Here is a 16,582-nt window from a genome sequence, read left to right as displayed (position 1 = left end):
ATGCCTAACTCGATATAAATAGAGATTAGCACTTCTATTGTGGCTGACAGAATGAGAATAATTAGGCATCATTGCTTGAATTAGGAATTCAACTTCATATGAGCTGCCATAGTTCCTATTTACTTGCCACTCTATGAGAGCAAAGTTAGACACAATGTTTAATTTTAATGTGGAGAAAATCCAGCTTCCCAAAAATGGGCACTCTGGATAGAAACAAAAATTAAAATTGCCTCAGTCATGAGGGATTTCTCCTCCACTGACCGAAGATAGAAATGGTGACGTGTAGTATCAAAACAGATACTAGACTTTGTTCTTAGCCAAAAGGCCAAGAAGAAAATTTTCAAGTTAAAATAAAAATGCACCTGAAGAAAGTAGGAGGTTATATCAGTCAAATAAAACCAATCAAGATGACAAAAGCAGTAAAAAAAATGGAAATGATGAATTTTTTATTTTATTTTAAAAACTCAGATTGAACAGATGCATCTTAAATTCACCCAAACAATTTTAGATGAGATTTAATTTGTCAATTTGTATTAAATTTGAATGGTGGTAATGCTGCTTAAACAGATGCATTGCCTTTGAGTCTTCTCAGATGAACTCAAAAGCATTTTACTATTTAGCTTAATATCTGTAAACACAAAGCAAGAAAATAAATCGAAAAAGTGTAGGACAGTCTTTTTTTTTTTTTAATTTACAAAGTACAAAAAAACTTGGTTTAGAAATTTGTTTACCATTAATAAATTAAATAAAAGCTTTTCAACATATTTGTGATGAATTGACTGAATATTTTTTTATGTTATTCATATTTGAGAAAAGCTTTCTCACTTTTGTTTTACAAAATAAATATGGAAGATAATGGAAGATATTTTAACTCTCTGGATCAAAGATTTTCATACATAAAAAAATAAAAACAAAATTTGATTTCTAAATAAGTTATGTTAGTTTCAACCAGGAAGAATTACTTTATCTTTTTACCAATAATACGGTCTGCCATATTGTGTAAATAGTTTTTATACAAATTTGTCACGTGTTTTTATAAAACTTGTATTTCATCTCCTGAAGTAAAGCTGCAGTTTCACTTGATCTTTTTCACATGATTATTTTCTCGCATGCAACCTGAATGCTGCAGTCTACAAACGTTGACTAGTCCACTAACAAAAATTTTAGCAATAAATTTAAGAACTTGACTGAGAACTAAAAAGTGTTCTATACTGAATTAGAGAGCTCAGTGATATAATAACATAGAAAACATTTTTGAAGATAAAGAGTTTACGCACATCATGAATAACTTGTGCATTTTTTTTTTGTCTTTTGAACAATATATTTTTGTATGTAATCATATAATCCAGGTTGTTCTCGACGGTCGTACATCTAAACAATATGATATAAATGCGGGAGTGCCTTAAGGGTCTATCCTTGGACCTCTATTGTTCCTAATATTTATTAATGACCTCCCTGAAAAAATTGTCTGTGAGATGGGTATGTATGCTGATGACATCACACTCTATAACAGACAAGACAGGAAAACAAATGAACACATATCTAAAGAAATAGCAGAAACACTAGAGGATGCCCTCCAATCTGTAGTGGAATGGGGACAAAAATGAATGGTCACATTCAATGCTGCCAAGACTAAACTGATTTCCTTCAATAGTTACAAGAAACCTTCTCTGCCACCGATAGCAATGGACAGTGACTCTTTATCTGAGAGTACATCTTTCAAACTGCTTGGCTTAACGTTCACAGGAAACAGGAGTTGGAACAATTACATTGAAAGCATTGCCAGGACCGCTGCGAAGAAGGTAAGCTCTCTCTATTGTGCTAGAAAACTACTAACACCCAAAAGTATCCTGTACCTCTATGAGGCCACCATTCACCCATGTATAGAGTATTGCTGTCACATTTGGGCTGGTGCACCTGCTACTAGTCTCTCGCTCTTAGACAAGGTTCAAAAGAGAGTCGCCAATCTGATTGGCCCTGAACTGGCATCTAAACTTCAGCCTCTGTCTTTTCGACAAAATGTTGCATCCGTCAGCCTGTTCTACAAGTATTTTAATGGTGAATGCTCTGGTGAACTGCAGACACTTGTGCCCCCACAACGTAGACACCCTCAACAAACCCGACAGGCAGCTAAATCCCACCCCCACACAGTAGAGATCCCTAGATGTAAAAGATCTTTCTACTCCAGTAGTTTCTTCCCCAGAACCGCTAGACTCTGGAATTCCATTCCAGATCCCTGCTTCCCTAATTGTACTGACATGCAGATGTTCAAGTGTAACGTGAACCGACATCTTGCTACCCAAATCCCTACATAGTATCCCAGTAGTTGTTGCCCTTGATAGTAGCCCCCGACACCAAAGTGCCAATTTGCCTTGTTTAGGGGGAAAATGTAATAAAAAAAATTAAATAATAAAAAATAACTTACATCGCTCGTTCTGTTGTAGACAAACTATTAATAAATGAAATGTGTTTGTCCACCATAGAAGACATTATTGAAGACAAAGAGTTTATGCACACCCAGAGAATATTTTCTAAAGTAGTTAAATTCATTAACATTTAAATAGGTTGTACAAAAGTCAGAATTTTGACCTTTGGTAAGAAAGGCAGACTCCAAATTCTGTGCTGAGCATAAAATCTTGTGGGAACTCATAGAAACATTATTTTGTGCAGGTGTCGTCTATATCAAGACCAAGATTTAAAAAAAAGATTTTTATTCATACAAAAAATTGGATTATAGAAAAAAAAAAAAAAAGGTTATACTGAGTAGTTATGGGTACAAAACAACTGCATCAAGGAAAAATGTTTGAAACTGACTATGGCAAAAATTGTGAGTGAAAATTTTAGGTGAAACAATGTGGGCAGATCACCCTATGGAAAAAAATGAATTTTGAAAATTTAAGATAATCTGCTGCATGCACATGAATTTTTTATTTGTAAAAAAAAAAAAAAAAAAAAAAAAGACAAAACAACTATCTAAATAAAAAGAGGCAAGTTCTGATAGAAAAGATTCAATCTGATATACTTACACTAGGGCACAGCTTCAGGTTCTTTTATTTTTTTTATACAATTTAACTTAATTACAACATTTGTGTAACAACAGTTAATTTAACTTGCTATAAAAAAGTGAGCCGTTGCATGCCTTAAGGAGGTAATTTGTCTTTCTTTTTTTTTTTTTTTCAAATAATTGCTTATGAAATAATATCTATAAGAAAGTGAGACAGAAAAAAAAGTTATCATGCTACTAGTCTATATTCTCACAAAGATAAAAGTTTGTCTAAAATTGAATAAAAAAAGAAAATCATGCCATGACTGCCTTAGAGTAACAGAGTAGTCATACTTAAAAAACGAAAATGCCTACATATTTATGCATCATAATTACTTCTTTCATATTCAATTGCTGAATTTATAACATTCTCACACAGAAAAAACTATTTCTTTTTTTTATGTTTAATAAAACAGCTTATTTTCACAGACTTTCTAATCTGTGAAACGCTTGCCAAGTATTACTGATGTATAATGAAGAAGAGTCCATTCTGATTAATACTGATATAATCACAGTTGAATTTTGAAACCTTTACATAAAAAAAAAATCTAATTTTATTTGTTGCGGACTATTATTCTCATCTTTTCAAAGAAAAGATGAGGATAACAGCCCGCAATAAATAAAATTAATAAATAATACTCATCTCAATGAATTCCAGATAAAATAATTTTTTAAAAATCTAGTTTTAACCTTGAAATTATTTTTTTTCAAAATGGTTTTATTATAAAATGTTATAATCAAGTCTTTACTTTGATTTTTTTTTTCTAAATTTTAAATTTCATAGTATTATATTATATAAAACCATTCTGAAAAAAGTGTCCTATGTAAAAACTAAAAAAATATATTTTTTATTACAAGATGTTAAAAGATATTTAATAGTAAATACTATCTTTTTTATGTAAACTTTCTAAATGTTTTTATTGTATAAGACAATTTAAAAACAAAAATTCAAAGTAAAGGTTGGAAAAATATATTTTGACTGTATCAATTTATTAAAAATTAAAAAAAAAACAAAAACGGATTTTGAAGTAAAAATTAGTTTTTTATGTAAAGTTTTAAAATTATCTGGAATTACATAAGTATTAACCAGATGGAACATTTCTTCAGTTTAACATTGGCAAGACTTAGAAAGGCTTCCATTAAACAGAAAGTGAAAATCAAAAAACTGTTTTATCAAAAGTTACCAATTTATTTATTTATTAAAAGAAAATTAACTGAATTTAATGAAAAATTCTTAAGTATACTGAACAATTTAATGCAAATGAAATTCTAAAATGGATAGACATGGTGTGGCAATAAAACTTCCATTTTTTTTTATATAGTTATTACCATGATACTACTGAGGTTATGCAGTACATAATAGTGTTTTATGTTAGTACTGCTTTACCTTTTTAGTATTTGTTATACTTATAATAGAATGGAGCCATCATTTATATAAATAAAACTGTGTCTGTATGTAAATATTTAACCAATAAATTTTTAAACTACTAGTCATAAACTACTGAAGTTAACAGGAAATAGTAAGGATGGTTTATAATGAGTAAAATCTTTGTTTGCATGGCTAAATAATGCGTACAACATCACAAGTTGAAATGTAAAATGTTCATTTCAACTTGCCAACATAGTTTTACTTCCTTCTTCTCATGCCGAAATTCAATTCATTTCTTCAAGTCGTTTAATATTAAATCTTTCTGACTTCTCTCTCAATAGCTACATTAGTTGGAGATTCAACTGAAGTGCTAAATGTTTGGGTTTTGATGGCACTTAAGTCATTTCTTTTTAACTTTTGAAATCACTACTATATATTAGGTACAATATAATATTCAATAAAGAATTGGTTATGTAATAATATGAAATATACATGAATTAAAATATATTTAAGCATATTTTGTGACCCCTCCATCTCACTGCTAGTGTAATAATCTAATAAACCTGTGAATCTAAAATGAGTAGTTTCAATGTTTAATATGTAGACTGGTACACATATTGCCAACAGAGGCAAGAACTACTATTACTACTCCCACCACAACAACTATGCTTGATCCTTCTCCAACAGTAGCTTATGTAATGTCAATAAGACACAGTTACAATTAGTAGAACAGCTACTAAAGAAAGAGACAAAGATAATATGCTGCGTCTTCAAAATTGCAATTCAGCTGTTTAAAATGGTGAAAGATTTTCCCAACTGGTAATGCTACAATTGTGCATAAAATGGAGAAATCAATGAAAGCTTTGTGAAACCTATTTTAGATTCTATCTGGAAATATGAACATTTTTATTTCTGAAACCTCATTTTATTTTCTTTAGCATTGGTCCATGTTGTTTAGAAGAAAAATGCTATTCACTTTTCTTTCCTGGCAAATACAATTATTCCTGCTTGGAATATTTCTTTATGCAGCAAATGTCAATTACAGATGGAAACCATTCTTTTCTATGATCAGCAGAGTTAACTATTATTACAATAATAATACTTATAAAATATTTCATTTAATAATACTAAGTAAATGTTAAAAAAATTCATAACTTAATTTAAATAGAAACTGATATGGAATTATAGTATTCCACCTTTTGTTATATTGGAGGTTCTTTCATCCAACCATCCATCTCCCCCGCCCCTTAAACTTTGCTGTAAAGTCCTGAGTATCTATTTTTAAGACTTGAACAGCTACAGTACGTTTCTTAGTGTCTGTTTGTCTGTCCATCTGTTACACTTTTTTTCCAAAACCTACTAAACCAATGCAACCGACTTTTGTTTTTTGTTAAGATAAAATGCAGCAAACTAAGTACAGTAGAACTCTGGGATACGGTGGCCCTAGGATATGTTTTTTTTTTTTCAGTTTACAATGTAGAATACAATGATTTTCCATGCGCTAGTTACGGTATTTGCCCTGCCTTACATTGTTATTTGATTATATATATGTGTATTATATACTGTACTGTATTTTGTTATTGATTTTTAATGCCCATATCACTGGGTTCTACTGTATGGTAAACATTTGATATACAGCTAGGAGTTAATAGGGATTAGTTATCACAATACTACATTTACTGTAGAAGTTTTCTCATAAATTACTAGATTTATTTGGCTGAAATTTTGTATGTAGTGTTGTTATAAGATAGAATGAACTAAGTATTATGGTATCTGTTTGATGCACAGTAAGGGATTAGTAGAAATTAATATTAATGTAAAAATGAACACAAATTTAATCATATTTAGCCATCAATTTGGCATAAAGTACTTATTCTAACTCAATGGGATAAAGAGTCTAGTTTATATAATAATATACTTATAGAGTTTTATATTTGTAGATACTTTATCACCTTTCACACACATTTAAAAGCTTAGATCGTCCGAGGTTGACTGGTGTTTAATCAAATTATATCATGCTGTGGACTAAAACAGTACAGTTTTAAATAAATACATTTTAAAAAGTGACATTTTGTTTTACTAATTTGACAAATATTTACCTTAAAATTATTTCATAGTAAAAAAAAAAAGAAAAAAAATTTTTTTTTTTTTTTGCTAGTTAATAATTGTTACTATTTTAAATAAAGAAGAAACAGGCTTTTTTTATTTCAAGACTATTTAGCAGACAATAACAATTATATTTATGGAGTGTCATTCTTTTCCTTAATAGTACTGACCCTCACATTCATTAATTATTTAAAATGGCAGATTGACTTTGAAAGTACTGCTAAATTAACCTTATTTACTCCTGACTATGGTAATTTTTTCCCCCTGGTTGAGAACCTCTGTTCTAATGAGGCACATTTATGTTGAAATCTTCTGTATGTGAAGTTTTATTGCCGCATGTTATACCATAAGTACAAAGACTAGATGTGGAAGAAAAAAGCTATGATGCAAATATATACATATATAAATATGAATATGACATAAGTAGCATATAAAAAAAATTAAAGAAAATTTGATAAAGGAAGAGCAAGTAAAAAACGGAAAAAAAAAAGATTTAAAAATTGAAAAACTAGTGAAGTGCATGAAAATATGTTTGTACAGAAAAAAAGTGAAATGAAAAAAGTCTGAGGCAAAAAAAAAAAAAAAAAAAAAAAAAAAAAATTATTCTCTACAAGAGCTTAAAAAAAGACATTGGCAGATCAGTGCTTGGCTGCTGAACAAAAACACTTCACAGGTAAATGAAGAATTATAAATACCTTCATGACCTGCACAGAATGAAAGACAAAAGTATGGTTAAATTTATGTAATTATAAGGAATATTTCTAGGAGAAAATCTGTGTAGAATAAGAAAACAAATTACTCATTTTACCATATATTTTCATGTATGTACAGAAAAAGAAATGGAATGTCAAGAAAAATTGATTTAAAATTATAAAACTTTTTTACATTTCGGTTACTTTGATATCTGGGAAAATTGGAACGATTTTGAACATCAATTTTTTAAACAATTATTTTTTTTTTTTTTACTCCAGAGATTTTTTTTTTTCAATGCTCTTGAATTATAAATTAATGGACTTATTGAAGATGGTAAATCTTTGTTTAGGAACAGCTTTCAGTTTTTATGATTCAAAGAATTTTTCAAGAAGTCAAAGAAAAATATTAGAGGAAAAAAAAAAAGCAGCCGTTGCAAAACTGAAAATATTGTCAGCATAAATTTTTAAAACAATCATCAAAAACACTATGCAAATAGAAAAATAAAAGTTTACTTAGGTTTTCATTGCTCTCAAATTAATATTGTGTTGCAAATGTGATTGCTTTAACCATATCTAGTTGTTCTTACATAAAGTGACATGCAGTCGTATTTTTGAAGAGTCTCGCATGTAGTCAGGAAGACGGTGTAACATGGGATTTTGTTATAAGTTAAAAAAAATAAGTTACCGATTTCAAATCCCTTCTCACCAATATTTATGCATTTAAATATTTTGTACGAAAATTGCTATCAAAAGATTTCATCAACAGGAGAGGAAGAAAAAATCATGCGTGAAAGTCTGAGGAATTAGGCTGAAATATAAGAAATATCAAAGCAACATAGAACCATTGCTCAGCCAAGTCTTTCATCAGAATAATAACTGCAAAATTTTAAAATTAACTATGACACCTCTCCTCACAAAAAATGGAGTTGGCATTGTCTGACACCACACCAAAGAGTTGTGAAGGGTTAAGGAGGACGAAAAGACTGAAGAGGAAAAGCACTAACCAGACCTCCATTGTATGAGTGCAAAGAGGACTGGAATCTTGGCGATGCTTGTTGCCACCAACATTCCAGTATAGGCCAATGGTCATTGCCAGTGAGAAGTCAATGACAAGTGGCTGCTGCGATAATGCAAATTCATTTGCAAAGGCTATTTATTGAAAGGGGTTGAGAGTACTAGAAATCTTGGAAAACTTGTCACTTAAATTTCAGGGAACACCACAGGTTATTGCCAGTGAGCGGTAGTTGGTGATGGCCAGTGTGAGAACTCCTAGTGAGTGAATAATAATAATAATAATAATGATGATAGACTTGTGACTCAGATTCCAAGGAACACACTTCATCACTCTTATGGAGTAAGTAAACTAATGATCAACAATATGTTTTATATAATTAGTTTAAACTATTGAAGATAAAATTTTGAATCAGTCATTCACTGCCAGTCCACATTTAGTTGACACAGATCATGATGAACGACCCAGGACTGTGGCAGCAGATTCGTAGTCATCCCTCGGCTTGCCAGATCAAAGATGAAATAAGCTGAAAAAACTGTTGATGAAAGTGACATTTTTTTTCTTTTAGTGGGGGAAGGAGGGGCTTTACAAAATGAGACAGGGGAGGTAATTAAAAAGAAATAAGCCAAGACATTAATAAATCTGGTATAAAACAGGTTTGATTATAGTGGACTTCATATGACACACGCGGTTAACAGTTTAACCCAAATATCAAGGTAAATTAACTGAATAACATGACAGACAATCAGTATGGAGGTATGATTCTTGCTCTATAGCAAACTAAACATAGAAACATTCACCTTTAAAAGGAAAGAGAGAAAGGGGGAAAAAAAAGGAAGAAATATCACAATATAAGGACATATATATCTAGCTAGCAAATGAATTTTTTTTAGATAAAAAAATAAAATTGTGTATAAAGGTAAAAAAGGTTGAACAGAGGTGGGAGGAAGAGTTTCTTGGAAACAAACAGACTATAATGGTTATTTATCAGATAGAAACGGAAAGAGGATGCTGGAAAGAAAGAGGAGGACATTCGAGCAGCGTTCTCACACTTGGCAATGGTCATGGGAGAAATAAGAATTAACAATGATCGCATTTCCATTAAAAATTACAAACTAAAACTATTTTTTCATATCGTTATTGTCTCCTTGCCAAATACAAACTAGGACTAGAACACATTGACACAAAATATAGACACAATATCATTCATTTATAATGGCCAGTTCATTTGGTAAAGAAATTCGCATTTTTTTTTTTCCAAATCATTTTCTGTATGAAGTGGCAGGAAAGGACAAGTAATTCACTTAAAGTTCAGTATATAAATGCATCGACCGTAACTGATGCATAGCCTCTGTCAAAAATGACTGTAAAAAAACTATGCTTAGCCAGTGTTTAGATTAATATTCATATAAGATAATGTCTCAATTAATGAAGTTGAAGAAAAAATAAAAGATTTCAAACTGGAGTTGCTTAGTCTTTTTCCCTCTGCAAGGACTTAAGACACCAGGGCCAGAAAGTGGGATTGAGAAGTCAGCACCCCTGAGGAGGGGCACTGACCTGTAAAAAGTGCTTGGGGCAGCCCGTCGGCATTCCCGGGTAAGGGCGCCTCAGGCTATTAGCAATAACCTAACCTTTTCTCAAAGAGAGAAGGCAAGGCCTGGGAGGGTAGACTTCCTAGAACTACACAGAACTCCCACCACAAAATGAGCAGGGACCGAAACATTACAGGAATGGTCTAATCTCTGCTGATTTTGTTCCAATTGAAAAGTTATAAAATATATAAAAAAAAAGTTTTTGTTAGAATATTAGTACAAACTCTGGCAAGGAATAAGTAAGCTACACAGAAATGTTCATGCTTAATTCCTGGGTACAATAAGGAAAGTTACTCTGTGTAGTTTACTTGCCATGAATATATTTTTCAAACCACTCAGCTCAACATGAATGTTAAAGTAAATTACGTTAAAGTAATTTATGAAAAAATATATATTAGTTTATAATACTTCATGTATATAAGACTTATTAATAATAAAAGTATATACACTTATTTAAATAAAAAATAAAACTGACAAACGGTTCTTTCCAATTTTTAAAAATGGTTTATAAAAACAAAACACCACTTAATCTTAGATTTGAACAAATTTGTATATTTAAGAATTCTTTTTCCAAATTTTTTTCTTCTCTTGTATACTTTTTATTAAGAAAAGAGAAGTGCAAAGTAATGAAGTTTTGGCCATCATCAATGAAATGTAGACAAGAACAAACATCTACACACAACATAACATTTGCAGGTAATTCGAAAAGAGAGAGGGTAATGGTTTTAGCTACGAATGAGGTCACCTTTTTGAAAAAGAGTAAAAAGTACACAAATACTTACAACCATAAATACAAGTGCATGAACGATACAATTGTTTGGCAAAGTTTTTTGCTGTTTTTTTTTTCAGATGATTTTAAGAAAGTTAATAGCAATAGATAGTCTTACCTCATCCCAAATAAAGTTTAATATTCTTGAGGCATTTATTATTATGTTTAACATAGAAAAGCAAAGGGTCACATAAAGAAGTGGTATTGAATTGAACTAATAGTCAAATTTCATCATAATCGATAAGGATAAAATCAAATCTGTATTGTGAATATACCTGAGCTATATATATAACTACATCATTTACTCACATAAAACTAATATACGAAAGTATAAATTTATGCGTAAACTTTAAGTATTTACTTCAAAAGTGCTCAATACGTAGGTAGAGCTAGTTAGTAAGTTATAAAATATATATGGCGATTAAGCTACACTGAATATTCCGCATTTCATCCACTCTAGGACTAAGCCTGGAGAGTCCTAGAGTGGATGAAACACAGAATATTCAGTGTAGCTTAATCGCCATATATATTTTATAACTTTATATATATATATATATATATATATATATATATTCACTTAATTCTAACAAGAAAGCAATGTTGATATAATGTATTGTTAGAAATATACATATTCCTTCAATATATTTTGAAAAATAAAATAAAATTATAAAATATGAATAAATAAAATAGCAATTTGTTGATTATGTTAATTTTTCTGAATAATTAAAGGATGACTTTTATTGGTTAAAATTAAAAGCTGACTTTTGTGTGTTTATTAATTAAGCAGATGTTTAGTCAATCTAAAAAAATATTTCAACAAAAGTCAAGACTCTTTTTGAAGGAAAGACAGTACTTTGAAAAGGCGTCACTATTACTAATGTCTTTGAAAATGAAGAACTTAAAAAAAAACTATTGTATCTATGCCTCTCTGTCTCTATATATATATACATACACACATAAACACACACATAATTTCTTTAAGTATGTGTAATAATTTGAATTGATTGAGATTTCCGTTTTCTTACAAAGGTGTTCAAAAATAAAAATAAAAAAATAAGTCCTAAAGTTAAGTTATTCTTATTTAAAATATTTTATTAACAGTATTTTATAAAAAAAAAAAAATACCTGAAACTTGGTGGATAAGTTAGACATAGATTGATACTTATTTATAATATATAATCAGATTGTAGAAAGTATTATAAATTTTATTAATAATTCCATAGGTGGAATTATTTTTAGAGGAGGTGTACATTAAAAAAAAAAAAAAAGAAAGAAAAAAAAAAAGCTTCATTTTAAAAGAAGTTAATTGTATATATTTAAATTGCAGTAATGTGGAGACGGAAAATAAAAATGAAATAATTTGTTTTAACTAAAAATAAATGCCATGAATACAAAACAAATCAGAGAATTTTAAGGATATTTTCAGTAATAATTAGTAAAAAAAAAATGAATCTTATCTCTGATGGGAAAGATAATTGACAAAAAATTTAAAACATGTCAGAACCTGATGAAGACTTTTTATAAGCCAAAAGCGTATTCTTTCAAATAAATTTATTTTAAAGAAAAACACACGTCGTTATTTGGCTTTCTAATTTCTATATGATAAAATAGTTATTATAAAAAAAAAAAAAAAAATAAGACAAACTCGACAGACAAGCCAGATATTCTTATAATTATTTCTAAGAAATATGGTTGAACTGCAGAAATGTGGGTAGCGTTTTCTATACTATATATAACGTTAATGTGAATTAATATACTAAATACACACACTAAAAAAAATGATAACTGTCAAATATGAGACTTATTTCCAACAAGAAATGATAACTGTCAAATATGAGACTTATTTCCAACAAGCAAACAGATATAAAGGATAGAAAAGAACTAGAGTAATCTAATTAAAGGGAGATAATTCCGAACAGTTCCTTTACTGTTATTAGTGTACATGTGACATTTTCACTATTCCTGTATTGGTTTTCCGAGACTTAAGAGAAAATTGAAGAAATAGCCGAAATATTACAAAAATCTGGTCTAGTTTTACAACCTAAAAACACGCAATATGTTATGGGGAAGGATGGCGTAGAGTCTAAATCCATAGTAAAATGATGGTTATTGTTAAGAGAGTCGACATATATCTTTGTAACCAAAAATATTACTTACTAAATTGTGTTGAAAATAGTAATATAATCAAATATTAGGAAATTCTAACAAGTAGAAAAACTACTAGCGTTTTTAATAAAAAAAAAAAGGTTTATCTCTATAGGCTAAAATGTTCAGTTATGTCCCTTGTGTATGAAATCTTGCTACCTGTGTCAAAACATCTACTAAAAATGCAATTTTCCACAATTTTTCATAAATATTACTTTCAACTATAAATAAATTTCTATGAACTTTTGTAATATTTGGTTATATTACTATTTTTGACATGACAATATTTTTAAAAAGGCTTATTAAAAAAAAATCGATCAGTCAACTCTGTCTTAATAAGCATCGAAATGATTAATGCTGCCTAACAAAAGGAGAAAGTAAAAAGAGTGACAAAAAATGAGAACAGTGTATGAAGTAACCTGTGGAATCTAATAAGTGGTACTTCACACGAGAGAATCCGAACAGAGACAAGCTCTTAAACAGTGCACATTTTCTCCTGGTGAGACCAAGAGAATCTCTGTCAAGACCAGACTAGGAGATCATAGGCTTTTTTTTTTTTTCCTTTCTTTTTACTATAGACAACAAAACTAAAGTTAAATTTTTACTTACTTTCTACCTTAACCTTTAAAATGATGACTTAATGGTTTTCAGGTATGCTGAAAATGAATATAGCATTTAAATTTGCTGCAAGGAAGTAATTTTCTGGATATTAAACAATGTAATTCCTTATGTTATAAGAGGTGGCTATTTTTGTGCGCGCATTTATTTTTGGCTTGCGCATACAAAAATAGCCACTTCTCACAACATAAGGAATTACATTGTTTAATATCCGGAAAATTACTTGTTTGCAAATTTAAATGTGATACTCATTTTCAGCATTCTGAAAACCTACAAAAATCGTCATTTTGAAGATGATTGTTAAGGAGGAAAGTAAATAATAATTTGTCAAAAAAGAAAAAAAGTGGTATAAAAAAGTATATAACAAATATAATCGAACGCAAGATAAGTTATTTTAAATACTATAAACACCAAATATATACTATATGTCATAACATTTATTACAGGAGTTTCTACCAGTATTTTGTTTAATTTTATATTTTTTCAGTAATTATCCAGACTCAAAAAATGCGACCCTCTTTGTCTGCAATTTTTTTCTTGTTCTAGTGCAATAAATACTTGACAACTTTTTTTCAAACTTAAACAACTTTAAAATGAGTTAACACTAAAAACATAGGTAGAAGAGTAACGTATCTTGCCTTTGATGACATTTGTTTTTTAAAACACTTTTTCTTTTTGTTGTATATTAGAAAAAATAAAAAATTCCCGGATCGTCTATCGGCAACACTATTATAATATCTAACCCAAGACTGATCAAGTATTTATGTAGAGCGCAACGCCTTAAGGGAGACAAATTTTATCAAAGAAAGTGATCCAGTTAAAGGGAGATAACTCTGAACTTTTTTTCGTTGTAGTGGCGCAATGTGATGTTTTTACGTTCTTTTTTTAGATTGAATCCAAAAGACAAATATTAAAATAATCCAATTGTGTTTTCGTTTTTTTTTCTCTTTCATCAGAAACAATAATACCACACAAAGGAAAAAAAAATGATACTTGAATAAGTAAGGTTTCTAGTACTCATGCAAAATAAGGACAATGATATCATCGGAATTTTTGGCAGTTTACGTAGAACGCCGGAAGAAGCCGAATCGTTTTTTTAAATTTTATTTTATTTTTTTTCGCGCAAACGCTGGCCATCCTCCCGCCTACCGGAAAATGATATAAATATATATTTCTGCTATTACGAACAGAATCTAATGAAAAACGTATAAAGTAAATAACATTTTTTTTTTTTTTTTTTTACGAACAAAATACAATGAATAATTGATACTTTTGCAGTTAATATCTCGTTTTACTCACTCGGCAACGCCCGGCGGGCGACGAAAACCAACCCGGAAAATGCCGAATGAGTTTATTCACTGAGAAACCGAGTGGCAAAAAGAGACGCGATTGAGCAGACGACACCAAATTGGAAGAACTTTCCGGATATTAAGCAATGTAATTTCTTCTGTTATAAAGAGTTGGTTATTTTTGTACGCGCAAGCTTCAAACAACAGGTCTTTATTCTTGTAGTAAGGAAGGAAAATGAAAAATTCGAGGCTGGAAGTTATGAAGCCTCCAGAAATTGCCCTCGCGTTCTGCCAAGAAAACCAGCTGCTTGCAACCAATGCCACGGAGATGAGATGTACAAAATGCCGTTGGAAGTGTCTCCTAAAATAATGAAACGTAACCGACGGTTTCGGTTGGAGGTGCACTAATGGCCAGTATAGACACGCAAAAACGGGATTAAAACTGCAGAAATACCGAATATTGGACATTTGATACGAAACTTTAAGAAAATTAAACACTCAATGTGAGGTAAGTTTCATGAATAAATGGCAGACCTGAACGAGAATCCCCCCCATATATACTAGTGTCCAATTAATAATCCAGTAATCCACTGAAAAAAAGAAAAAAAAAATGAAAGCCGTATTTAACATGGGGAGATAGGGGGTGTTTATTCCGAAAGCCGTTCTTGGCGCGGGGGGGGGGGGGTTCTCATTCAGGTCCGCCGAATAAATATTTATTTTTTGAATAACAACTGATAATTTACAATTTGGTGCTGATGCAGTGCATTTATGGAACCGCCTTATTTTTAAATAGTATGTTCAAGTTAAATTAAAGTTTTACGATATCTTTTTATTAAATTGTTAGGTGAAAGAACACCCTTCTCCCCCCCCCCATGTTAAGAATGTCTTTCAAAATAATAACGTTATTATTTCAGCACGGTAATATAAGTACATTTCTCTTTTTGGTACTAGTGCAGAGAGTGATCCGGGCGTAAATAATAACGTTATTATTTTAAAAGCCATTCTTAACATGGGGAGGGAAGGGTGTTTTGTACCTATTCTATACTTCAACCTTACAATTGAATAAAAAACCTTTTTTTTTTTTTTTGGTACTTGTGCATTTAACGAACCAGACGTAACTCAGCATTTGCTCGGCTTTGTCCGACGCATGACGTCAACAGCCGGATATAACCGAGCGTTGCCGATTAAGCAGACGAGAATTTCGCTATCAATTGGAAGAGTGTCACAACTCAAGAAACGCTTATTTGAAGAGAGTTTAAAAAAAATTGTTTTAAAAAGATAACTGACGAAATAATAATGAATATTGCAAACCTTGCGGACCAGCTCCAGACCCCAGAGGCTGCACTAAACTTTTGCCAGCAACGGAAATTGTTGGCAGAAGAGAAAAGGTGTTTACATTTTGGCCAGGATTGTGTACTTGCAAAGAGAACAAGCCTTTCCGGCGGTTACGGTTGGAGTTGTAGAAGTGTAATGATTGGGACCTTCTTCTCAAAATCCCGACTAACCATCGCATGTATAATAATGTGGGTTACGTTCTCGCCACGCAATTGTGGATTGGAATTATTTTCTTAGGAATCCCCGGCAGATTGGAGGCCCAGCAGGCCATACGATAGAAATCGAAGAGTCCGTTTTTAACCACAGAAAACACAACGTCCGCAGACTTCTGGCACCGGTGGTGGTCTGGGTCTTCGGTGGATACGACCCCGCCGAAAAAGAGGGTTTCTTGGTCACTGCACCAAATAGGAACGCCGAAACCCTCCTTCAACTAATAAATAAATTTTTAAAAATCCTTGTTTCTGGCGAAAAAAATTTACAAATAATCCTTGTTCCTGCCCCCCCCCCCAATGCTTTTTATTGCCCCTTTTTTAAGCTTTTTCCATTTATTTGACATAAAGAGTTGAAAAAAAAAAAAAATTAAATAACTTTTACGTGTTTAAGACATAGACA

At 30.8% G+C, this 16,582-nt stretch overlaps 1 protein-coding gene and 1 pseudogene across 1 annotated transcript in view; both read right to left on the bottom strand.

Moving 5' to 3' along the window:
- The window catches only part of LOC145286274 (protein unc-13 homolog B-like), a 597,427-nt gene that overhangs the window by 152,710 nt on the left and 428,135 nt on the right, over nucleotides 1-16,582 (bottom strand). The gene's annotated exons all lie outside the window — the stretch shown is intronic.
- LOC145286730 (U2 spliceosomal RNA) lies at nucleotides 154-337 on the bottom strand (annotated as a pseudogene).

The sequence above is a fragment of the Euprymna scolopes genome, chromosome 10 (assembly GCF_053919585.1).
Source record: "Euprymna scolopes isolate OS-2025 chromosome 10, ASM5391958v1, whole genome shotgun sequence".
NCBI classification, from domain to species: Eukaryota; Metazoa; Mollusca; class Cephalopoda; order Sepiida; family Sepiolidae; genus Euprymna; species Euprymna scolopes.
Note: the sequence above shows the minus strand (reverse complement) of the source record. Positions and strands in the feature narration are given on the sequence as shown.